Raw genomic sequence first — 10,531 nt, 5'->3', positions numbered from 1 at the left:
TGTTCCTCCGCTTTTCAATCCGCCAAACTAACTTAACGGATGGCTCCTTGGTGGCAAAGGCTACCCCCTGAAGAAGTGGCTAATGACGCCGATCAGGAGGCCAGCTAACGAGGCTGAAGAGCGCTACAACGCCAGCCACACTTCGACCAGGTCCCTCATCGAACAAACCATTGGATTGTTGAAGATGCGCTTCTGTTGCCTTGACCGATCAGGTGGAGCCCTGCAGTATCCACCATACAGGGTCTCCAGAATGGTCGTGGTCTGCTGTGCACTGCACAACATCGCACAGCAATGTGGCTTGCAGCTTCCTGATGAGCAAGTGGCTCAGTTCCAGCCCTCCTCAGTTGAGGATGAGGAGGAGGAGCAGGAGGAGGTCAGAGCGCCGGTGTATCGACCAGCAGCAGCGGCAACATGCGAGCACATGGCTGCCCGTGATGCAAGGGATGAACTTATCCTGGCCAGATTTGCATAGGTTGCCCAAGTTGGCACATGTCCTTGGTTCCATCTTAAGACATCATAGACAATGGACATGACTCTCTGGCCTCCTTTCACTCAGGCCACCAGCTGACAACGCAAGTGTGGCGGAGCCCGCAATGTGGAGCTACCTAAGGCAAAAGAACAGATGCCATAACACCAACATTTTACCATCAAATCATTTTAATGCTTTCCAACAGGGATGTCATTTCATCAATACACATAAACATTTGTCCAATCTGCACACAGATCTGGAGGTTATATCCCTTGCCAGCTGTACCCACACAGCCTTGGTTTCTTTGGGAGGCCTCTTCCTCCCAGATGAGTGGAAGAGCACCTCCCTGCTAGCTGTAACACCCTCAACTAACATTTGCAGCGCCTCATCCGAGAGCATCGGGGAGGCCCTTGCCTTGGAATTGGACATAGTGGTTTCTCAGAATATGTTGCAAGTGGTGCAGCATTGGCAGAAATCCTGTGGAATGATCCAAGGCAGCAAACTGCCCTTAAATGAGGCTGGAAAAGTGATGTCAGCAGAGGCGAGTTTCAGTCCCAAAACACTAATTGACCAAGGGCAACCCACACCTCTGAAATCAACTGGCCAATCAGGGGAAAATCGCAATATTTTCAAAACTATCAGTGGAGGCGGGTTTCGAACCCACCCAAACCGAAACCCGCCTCCAACCTGCCTCCAGTGAGAAAATCGCCCCCATGGTGTCTGTCTTCACGGAAAAAGATGCAAAAAAACTCCCGGAAATAATGGAGAACCAAGGGTCTAGCGAGAATGAGGAACTGAAAGAAATTAGTATTAGTAAAAAAAATAGTACTGGAGAAACTAATGGGACTGAAAGCCGATAAATCCCCTGGACCTGATGGCCTACATCCTAGGGTTTTGAAAGAGGTGGCTATAGAAATAGTGGTTGCATTGGTTGTCATCTTCCAAAATTCCATAGATTCTGGAACGGTTCCTGCAGATTGGAAGGTAGCAAATGTAACCCCACTATTTAAGAAAGGCGGGAGAGGGAAAACGGGGAACTACAGACCAGTTAGCCTGACATCAGTAGTAGGGAAAATGCTAGAATCTATTACTAAGGACATGGTAACAGGACACTTAGAAAATAATAATAGGATTGGGCAGAGTCAACATGGATTTATGAAAGGGAAATCATGTTTGACAAATCTGTTAGAGTTTTTTGAGCATGCAATTAAGAAAGCAAATGGTATGTTGGCCTTTATTACAAGAGGATTTGAGTATAAGAGTAAAGACGTCTTACTGCAATTATATAGGACCCTGGTGAGACCACACCTGGAGTATTGTGTACAGTTTTGGTCTCCTTACCTAAGGAAGGATATACTTGCCATAGAGGGAGTGCAATGAAGGTTCACCAGACTGATTCCTGGGATGGGGGGATTGTCCTGTGAGGAGAGATTGAGTAGACTAAGCGTATATTCTCTAGAGTTTAGACGAATGAGAGGTGATCTCATTGAGACATACAAAATTCTTACAGGGCAGATGCAGGGAGGATGTTTCCCCTGGCTGGGAAGTCTAGAACTAGGGGGTCACAGTCTCAGAATAAGGGGTCGGCCATTTAGGACTGAGATGAGGAGAAATTTCTTCTCTCAGAGGGTGGTGAATCTTTGGAATTCTCAGAGGGCTGTGGAGGCTCAGTCGTTGAGTATATTCAAGACAGAGATCAATAGATTTTTGGATATTAAGGGAATCAAGGGATATGGGGATAGTGCAGGAAAGTGGAGTTGAGGTAGAAGCTCAGCCACGATCTTATTCAATGGCGGAGCAGACTCGAGGGGCCGTATGGCCTACTCCTGCTCCTATTTCTTATGCTACTTATTTCTTATGAAGATCTGTATCATATGTCATGGCTAGTCAAGATATATCCTTTATATTTTAACACTTAACTAAATCTCATTCAACTTTGTGGTACATGCCCTTCTTTCCTCAGGCTTGCTTTGCTTTTTTAAGTGCTTATTTCAAGCCTACGTTCTGAATTCAAGCTCTCATGCTGATCCCTTGCCTGATTTCTCTCAGTACTTTCCATTTTTTTTTTATTTAGCCCAACAATCTTCTTAGAAATAAATGCAGAAAATTCCAAAAATACACAGCAGCTCAATCAGTTTTTATTTTATTTTTATCTAATCTTTAGATTTCTTTCTTTCTCCATTTTCCTGCCTGAATGCTGGTTGCTGTCTTTGAGGTAGCCTCTCCATTTCTGGAAAGTTCCAATTGTTTTTCCTTTTTTTCTTGGAGTTAAAGTCATCCGTTCAAACTCTTCACATTCTATAGTTACGTCACTCCATTATTGGCCCAGAACCGCACTTTCAAATCCAACATTTTCTGTAACTTTCTGTTTTATATCATTTAATTTTTCTTTCTCAGCAGAATTCTTTAGTACAACCTTCATTTTTAAATTTAAATAATTTTTCTGTTTTTTTTAATTGTCTTATAATGCTATTGAATCATAACGATTGCACATCATTTGTTTCTTTATGCTAAATTTATCACTTTCAAGAATGTTTAATTTTAAAATGTTTAAAGTTCAAACACATCACTTAAACAACATACTTCCACATTTTTGCAATCTTACTCTAATCACAAAAATATGACAAAATAATGACAGGTATGTGTCATCTTTTGTAGATTATGAGTAAATTCTGTGTCACATTATTTTCTATTTATAACCTGCAAATAATGCTTCGTCAATGATCTCCCCCCGCCATCATAAGATCAGAAGTGGGGCTGTTCACTGATGATCGCACAGTGTTCAGCTCCATTTGGATTTTGTCAGACAATGAAGCCATCCATCCCCGCATGCAGCAAGACCTGGACGACATCCAACTTGGGCTGATAAGTAGCAAATAACATTCGCCAACAAGAGAGAACCTAACCACCTCTCCTTGACATTTTATGGTATTACCCTCACCGAATACTCCAACATCAACATCCTGGGGTCACCATTGACCAGATACTCAACTGGTCCAGCCACATATATGCTGTGGCTGGTAGAGCAGTTCAGAGGCTGGGTATTCTGTGGGTGTGACTCACCACCTGACTCCCCAAAGCCTCTCTACACCATACAAAGCACAAGTCAGGAGTGTGATGGAATACTTTCCACTTGCCTGAATGGGTGCAGTTGCAACAACACTCAAGAAGCTGGACACGATCCAGGACAAAGCAGTCTGGTTGAACGGTGCCCCATCCACCACCTTAAACATCCACTCCCTCCACCACCAGCACACCATGGCTGCTGTGTATACTAGTTACTGGATGCTCTGCAGCAACTCGCCAAGGTTTCTTCAGCAGCACCTCCAAGACCTCCAGCACATGGAAGGACAAGGGCAGCAGGTGCATGGGAACACCACCGCCTCCAAGTTCCCCTCCAAGTCACATACCACCCTGACTTGGACATATATCGCCGATCTTTCCTCATCGCTGGGTCAAAATCCTGGAACTCCCTTCTTAACAGCACTGTGGAAGCACCTTCACCACACGGACTGCTGTGGTCCAAGAGGAAGGTCCACCACTACCTTCTCAAGGGCAACTAATGATGGACAATAAATGCTGGCCTTGGCAGTGGCGTCCATATCCTGAAAGTGAATAAAAATAAATCTGCTATCTCTACTTACCTAAACCGGAGGTGAACAACCCACCTTTTCTGCTCTTAAATAGAGCTTTTAAACATTTTATAAAGATTCAGTGTGACTTAATGCACCCTTTTTATATGATTTAAAATTTTAATTTTATTTTTGTTCATACTTCACTAAATGTCCATCTGTATATTTGGACTTTGTGCTGAGCAAGATTGCACGAATGGTCCACATCTTTATTCAGTGGCACCATTTTGACCATAAATATTTGAAATAAATAGATTTTTCTATTATGAGGTGAGTATAGCTTGTAACACATGGCAACTTAAAACCTATGGAATATGACTCCAGCCACTGAGGGGGATCTAACAAGGAGGATGTGTGGAAAGAACACAAAGTAAAAACACAATTTTCCCATTGCCGAGCATGCGCGTTTGGGGGCGGGTCGGCAGCAAAAGTCCCAGAAATAGCAAGCGTGTCAGGAACCCCCCGTCATCCCGCCGCCTCGCGCATTTAACTCAGGCGGCTTTGAAGGCGCGACACGGACCCGATCAGCAGAGGCGGGCGACCTCATTGAAATCATTAAATGCTTGTTGAGAGACCCTTAAGAGTGAATTTAACGCCAGCTTTTGCATTTTACTACAGGAGCACGGGATTCACGGAGGCCGGGTACCTCACTTGTGAAGGGGATGCGGAAGCTCAGTGGCCATTGGTGAGTCCATTCAATGATAGCTGGGAAAAGCACGTAAAAACTGCAACATTGCACCTCATTACTTACCTCATGGAAAGGCTCTTACTCACTCCATTTTGTCCACAGATTTTGGTAGTACCCAAAGTAGCACCCATGCCGATGTAGTAGCTGGCAGGTAAAGTGGAGATCAGAGGACCAATCCCTCAATGTTGTGATAGTGAGTAGCATTGTGGTGAGAGCATTCGCACCCGTACGACCAGATTTAGGAACAGCTTCTTTCCCAGGGCTGTCATCCTACTGAACTCCACAAATAAACTCTAAAGCCTGCACATCTGCCAATGCACTTTATTATGGTTATGCTTATGTTAATGTATTACAAGCCAAATGTATGTTGAATGTTTATATGTCTTAATCTAAATGTACGCTCTCGGGAGCCACAAGCCTACATTTCGTTGTCCTGCACTTGTGCACTAACAATGACAATAAAAGTTGATTTGATTTGATTTTGATTTGATTTGATTTGCAGGTCATTTTTGAAACCTTGGAAGCTACTCTCACCACAATGCTACTCACTATCACAACATTGAGGGATTGGTCCTCTGATCTCCACTTTACCTGCCAGCTACTACATTGGCATGGGTGCTACTTATACTGTCTCACCTTGGTCCTCAGAATCAGACCAAGATGAGCCCCACCAGCAGCAGCAGCCACAACAGCAGCCTTCTCCTCAACGACCTGATGCTCCACAGGAGAGAGGGGGGCACCACAGGGCTGCAGCACGCCGGAGGCGATACCCCTAACGCAGGGTATACATGCAGAGGATGAGCTTCCTCAACATGACTGAGCAGCAGTGCTTCAGGAGGCTCAGGCTAGCGCGCCAGGTCGTCGCAGACATTTGTAGCTTGCTGGAACAAGACCCGCTGCCCAGAGATCCTGGTGGACACTCCTTACCAGTGGCTGCCAAAGTCACTACTGCCCTCAACTTCTTCGCCTCAGGCTTCTTCCAGGGATCCGCAGCAGACATTTGCAGGATCTCACAGTCAGCTGCCCACAGGTGCTCACCCAGGTGACCGATGCAATGTTTCACAAATCAGCCAATTATATCAACTTTGCCACTGATGAGGCCAGTGTTGCTGAGCGGGCACTCAGCTTTGCAGCTCTGGCTGACTTCCCACAGATGCAGGGCGTCATCGACTGCACACATATGGCCATGAAGGCACCCGATCATCACCCAGGAGTGTTTGTGAACCGCAAGGGCTCCCACTCCCTCAATGTGCAGCTTGTCTGCAACCATAAAAAGATGATTATGCTTGTGTGTGCTAGATTCCCTGGCAGCTGTCATGACTCTTTCATCCTGCGCTAGTCCACCCTCCCTCAACTCTTCGCACCTCCAAACAGACTTACCGACTGACTACTTGGAGACAAGGGCTATCCACTGAATACGTGGCTCATGACACCCCTGAGGAGGTCAAGTACTGAGGCCGAAGAGCGTTATAATGAGAGCCACATCTCCACCAGTTGTGTCATAGAGCAAGCAATAGACATGCTGAAGATGTGCTTCAGATGCCTTGACAGATCTGGAGGAGCCCTTCAGTACTCACCAGCCAGGGTCTCCAGAATCATCATTGTCTGCTGTGCGCTGCACAACATAGTGCAGCAGCGAGGATTGGAGCTGCAGGAGGAGTATGGCACACAGCACACAGCCTCTTCGGAGGAGGAGGAGGAGTAGACAGAAGATGAGGAGGAGGAGGAACCTGAAGTGTAGATGGCACAAGCAGCAGTGCACATTGCTGCCTGGGAGGCCCACAATGGCCTCATCATGGCCAGATTTATTTAGCTTGCTCCAATGCAGCCACATGCTTGCCACATGCTGTACTAAGTCCCCCGACCCCCAACAACACCATAAAGCATCCCTACAATGACTAATCCATTCCTCTCACCCAAAGCCCCAATACTCGAGGTTAAATAATGTCTCACCATTCACTCCAAGTGACAAAGCCACCTATAAGGTTTGAGGCAAAAATGGGTAAGACCCGAAAGTGGTGCAAAGAAAAACATTCATGGGTGTTATCAAAATAACTGAAACTTACCACTAACATTTTTTGATACACCCATGTGCATACCCATACGAATCTACTTTTGTGTCATTTTTCTTTTCCAAGTGCTTCTGCAAGGTGCAACCCCTGTGGCTTCAGCAGAGGTAGAGGCAGCTTGCTCACTTCCCTGCTGCGACTCGTTGGACACTTTTGGCAGACGTCCTCTGGGTTTTGGAGCCTGTGAGGGCCCCGCCAAAGACTGCTCCTCCTGCAACTGTACAGGGGCAGACTCGGCCATCGGGATCCGAGGAAGCATGTAGGGCTCTGACTGAGGGGGAGGCAACGGGGGAGAAGTGGGAGCGCTTTGAGAAGAGCCCCCACTTCCATGTTCCCCTCTCACCATCATCCCTCTCATGGGCCACCCGCACTTCCCTGCTAGCAAGAAGCTGGCGAGCACCTTGCTGCACAGCAGTGGGGTGATGAAGGCCCAAGTCAATGTTTACATCCCTCCTAGAGCGGAGGTCTATGAGTGCCTGCCATCTGTTGTCCACAGTTAGCATGTGCTCAAGTGATTGGCGCTTTTGCTGCTCCACGCAGGTGGCCATCCTTACCATGGAAGAGCACACCGTCGCCATCGCCTGCGACATGGTGGTGCTCATGTTGGAGATGGACTCCTCCATTCTCTGAACATTTGCAGACATCACGGCCCCAAAAGTTCCCAGAGCCTCATGCAATTGTTGCTGCCCCTCCAAGATCACCTTCTTTCTCAATGGCCCCCGAGGCTCAGCGTCTGCAGGCAGCTCAGCAGAGCTTGGTGGGTCCTGTGCCCTCTGGCGAGGAGTCTCCACTGCTGTCCCTGTCTCCACCATCTGCTCTTGCTCACCTGTGAATTGTGAGACACCAGGTGACAACAGTACTCTATGGTGCAAAGGACCCACCAAGGTGTGAGTATCTGCTCTGGTGCTGGCTGCGCTTGGGTTTGCTGATGCTGCACCCTCAGAGGCTGGACAGTGGTGGGGGGCGGCAGTTGATGGACCTGTGGGAGAGTAAAGAGAGGAATTAGAATGGGTAACGTTACCATTATGCATATGGTGACATTTCACTGGCTGCTGACATCAGTCACCATATGAGTGACTATTGTATGTCATGTGACTTTATGAGGTGTGATTCTGTCACCAGGTTCCTGGGATGTCCCCCTCTCTCCATCTCCCACCACCAGCGTCTCTCGAGCTCCCGAGATCTCCAGAGCCCCCACCTCTGCTGCTGTGAGTTGTGCGATGACTGGAGAGCCACTTCCAGTCCTCTCCCTCTCTCTGTTCTGGGCTCTTTTCTCCTGCAAGGAGTATGATGGAATGGGTGTAAGGAATGGATGGGTTACATCTGTAGAGGGTGACTATGAGGGTATGGGGTGACAATGCCAAATGGCCTCCTTCTGTGGCGTTACTTGCTATGATTGCATTAGGATGAGGGTGAGTGTGAGGGGTGGTTAGTCAGCTGAGGGTGTGTGTATGTACATAGAGAGAGAGGGGTGTGTGGGTGGACTTGGAAAGTATGTTGATGTGAGGAATGATGTGCAGGAGTAGGCTTGGAAAGACAGAGTGATGGGGATGTGCTGACAGGCACATCAGGATGACGGTGCTGAATAATCATTACATTTTTTCTTGTAATTTTTCCACTCCTTCCCCCCCCCCCCCCTTTCCTTTTGTTTCTCTCTCACACCTGGCAGCTACCTCTTGTCCTGCCAGTACACTTCACACCTAATCTCAGCCTATTACCATCTCGTCTAGCTCTTTTACTTCTTTTGTTTCTTTCACTTCTTTTGTCCGATCGCAGCCCTGCCTTCGATCTATTTTCTTTTCTTTCCAGTTTTGAAGAAGGGTTCGACCCGAAACGTCAACTCAAATTTCTCTCCACGGATGTTGCCTGACCTGCTGAGTTTTTCCAGCATTTTCTGTTGTTATTCAGGATGAAGGTGAGTATGGCATTGTACTCACATTTCCTGACCTCATAAGATCATTGAAGTGTTTCCTGCACTGTATTCAGGTCCTCCTGGCCACATCCCTGCTGCTGACCTCCTCAGCTACATCCAGCCAGGCTCTTTTTGTTTCTTGTGGAGGTCTCCTTCGCCTATCAGCAGGGAAGAGGACCTCCCTGCCTGCTCTGACAGCCTCCACCAGAATATGCGGCAATGATTGCTTTTGATTGGCAAAAGAACCAAAGGCGACGTGGAAAAACTTTTTTACGCAGCGAGTGGTTAGAATCTAGAATGCACTGCCTGAGAGGGTGGTTGGAGGCAGACTCAATTATGGCTTTCAAAAGGGAATTGGATAAGTACCTGAAAGAAAATAAATTGCAGGGCTGCGGGGAATGAGTGGGGGAGTGGGACTAGCTGAGGTGCTCTTGCAGAGAGCCGGCATGGACTCGAGGGGCCGAATGGCCTCTTTCTGTGCTGTAACTATTCTATGAGTATGAGAAGCGTGGTGCAGCCCTCTGCTTTTGGCTATCCATCCTTGCAAATTTTTAAGAGTACTGTGGCCTTTCTTTGTCAGGTTCTACCCTCCTCCAGCAACCTTCAAATGAGTTGTGTGCAAGGCTGCTTTAAATATCGGCGCTGGCAACGAGTCATCGATGACATCATCGGGCCCGCACCATTTAATAGGACTGGGAAACGTGCATGAGTCTTTCAATTGGGGCCATTAAGTTAAAGTTGCTCTGAGCAACGCGCTGCTCAGAACATCGCATTCCCGACCCGCACGCACCCAACCCGACGCAAAGGTAAAAATTCCAGCCAAAATGGCGTTAACAGCGTATTTTTGAAAGTCTGTGGTGAAAACTGAAAGTGTGTTGTTGAACATAGGCTCACAAACAAATATCCAACCTGCAGGATAAACTTCATGGTGCCAATGACTTATGAGGTCAAGTGCTATGGAGTGAACAATATCTTAATTGCTTAGTGAAACAATGAAAAGAGAATAAAAAATCTAAATCATGATAGACTCACAAATAACTTTTAGCAACTATGTGCCATGATGTTGAATTAATTAAAGCTATGCTAAGACTTGAGAGATTGTTTACTCCATTGTATTTGTAACAGCAAGGCTGAACTTGGTCATTTGCTGAAAGGCTGTCAAATCTCACTTATTGTGATTGAGTACCTGACATTATGGCCTCGATATTATCCCCCCACAACGGGCAGGAGAGGGTTGAGGGAGGGGGGAGGGTTACAGACTTAAATACGGGGAACACGTCCCCAACACGCTGTGCACGTGACGCAAAAGGCAGCAGATATCGGGGCGTCTGAGTGTCCCGCCGCGGAGAGGCAGGACACTAAATTAACATATTTAAATCGGGCTCCCACAGTACCATTGGGAGCCCAATTTAAAATTGACTGCTGCTGCGCGAGTTTCCCAGGCGATCTTTCTCAGCACTCCTTGTGGGTCAGAAGGAGCAGGAGTGCTTCCCCCAGGCCTCACAAGGAAGCCTTCGGCCTCCCCCCATTCCCGATTGACGACCTTCCCCCTTCCGATTGCCAGGGACTGTCCCCATGGGTCCCCGGCTGCAGCCTCCTGCCACTGGTGTTCACTCCTGGCTGCTGGCCAGTCTGTCAATTTGGCCAGCTGATGATCAAAAATGAGGTTCAGGAGATAACAATGACCATGAAGTATGTCCCCCAACATCCCACACGCCTTTTGTACGCAGCGATTTCAGGCCCCACCAGGAACGTCTCCAG

This window comes from Somniosus microcephalus, chromosome 21, assembly GCF_052327205.1.
Source record: "Somniosus microcephalus isolate GS21.2 chromosome 21, FLI_Smic_1.0, whole genome shotgun sequence".
Lineage (NCBI taxonomy): Eukaryota > Metazoa > Chordata > Chondrichthyes > Squaliformes > Somniosidae > Somniosus > Somniosus microcephalus.
Note: the sequence above shows the minus strand (reverse complement) of the source record.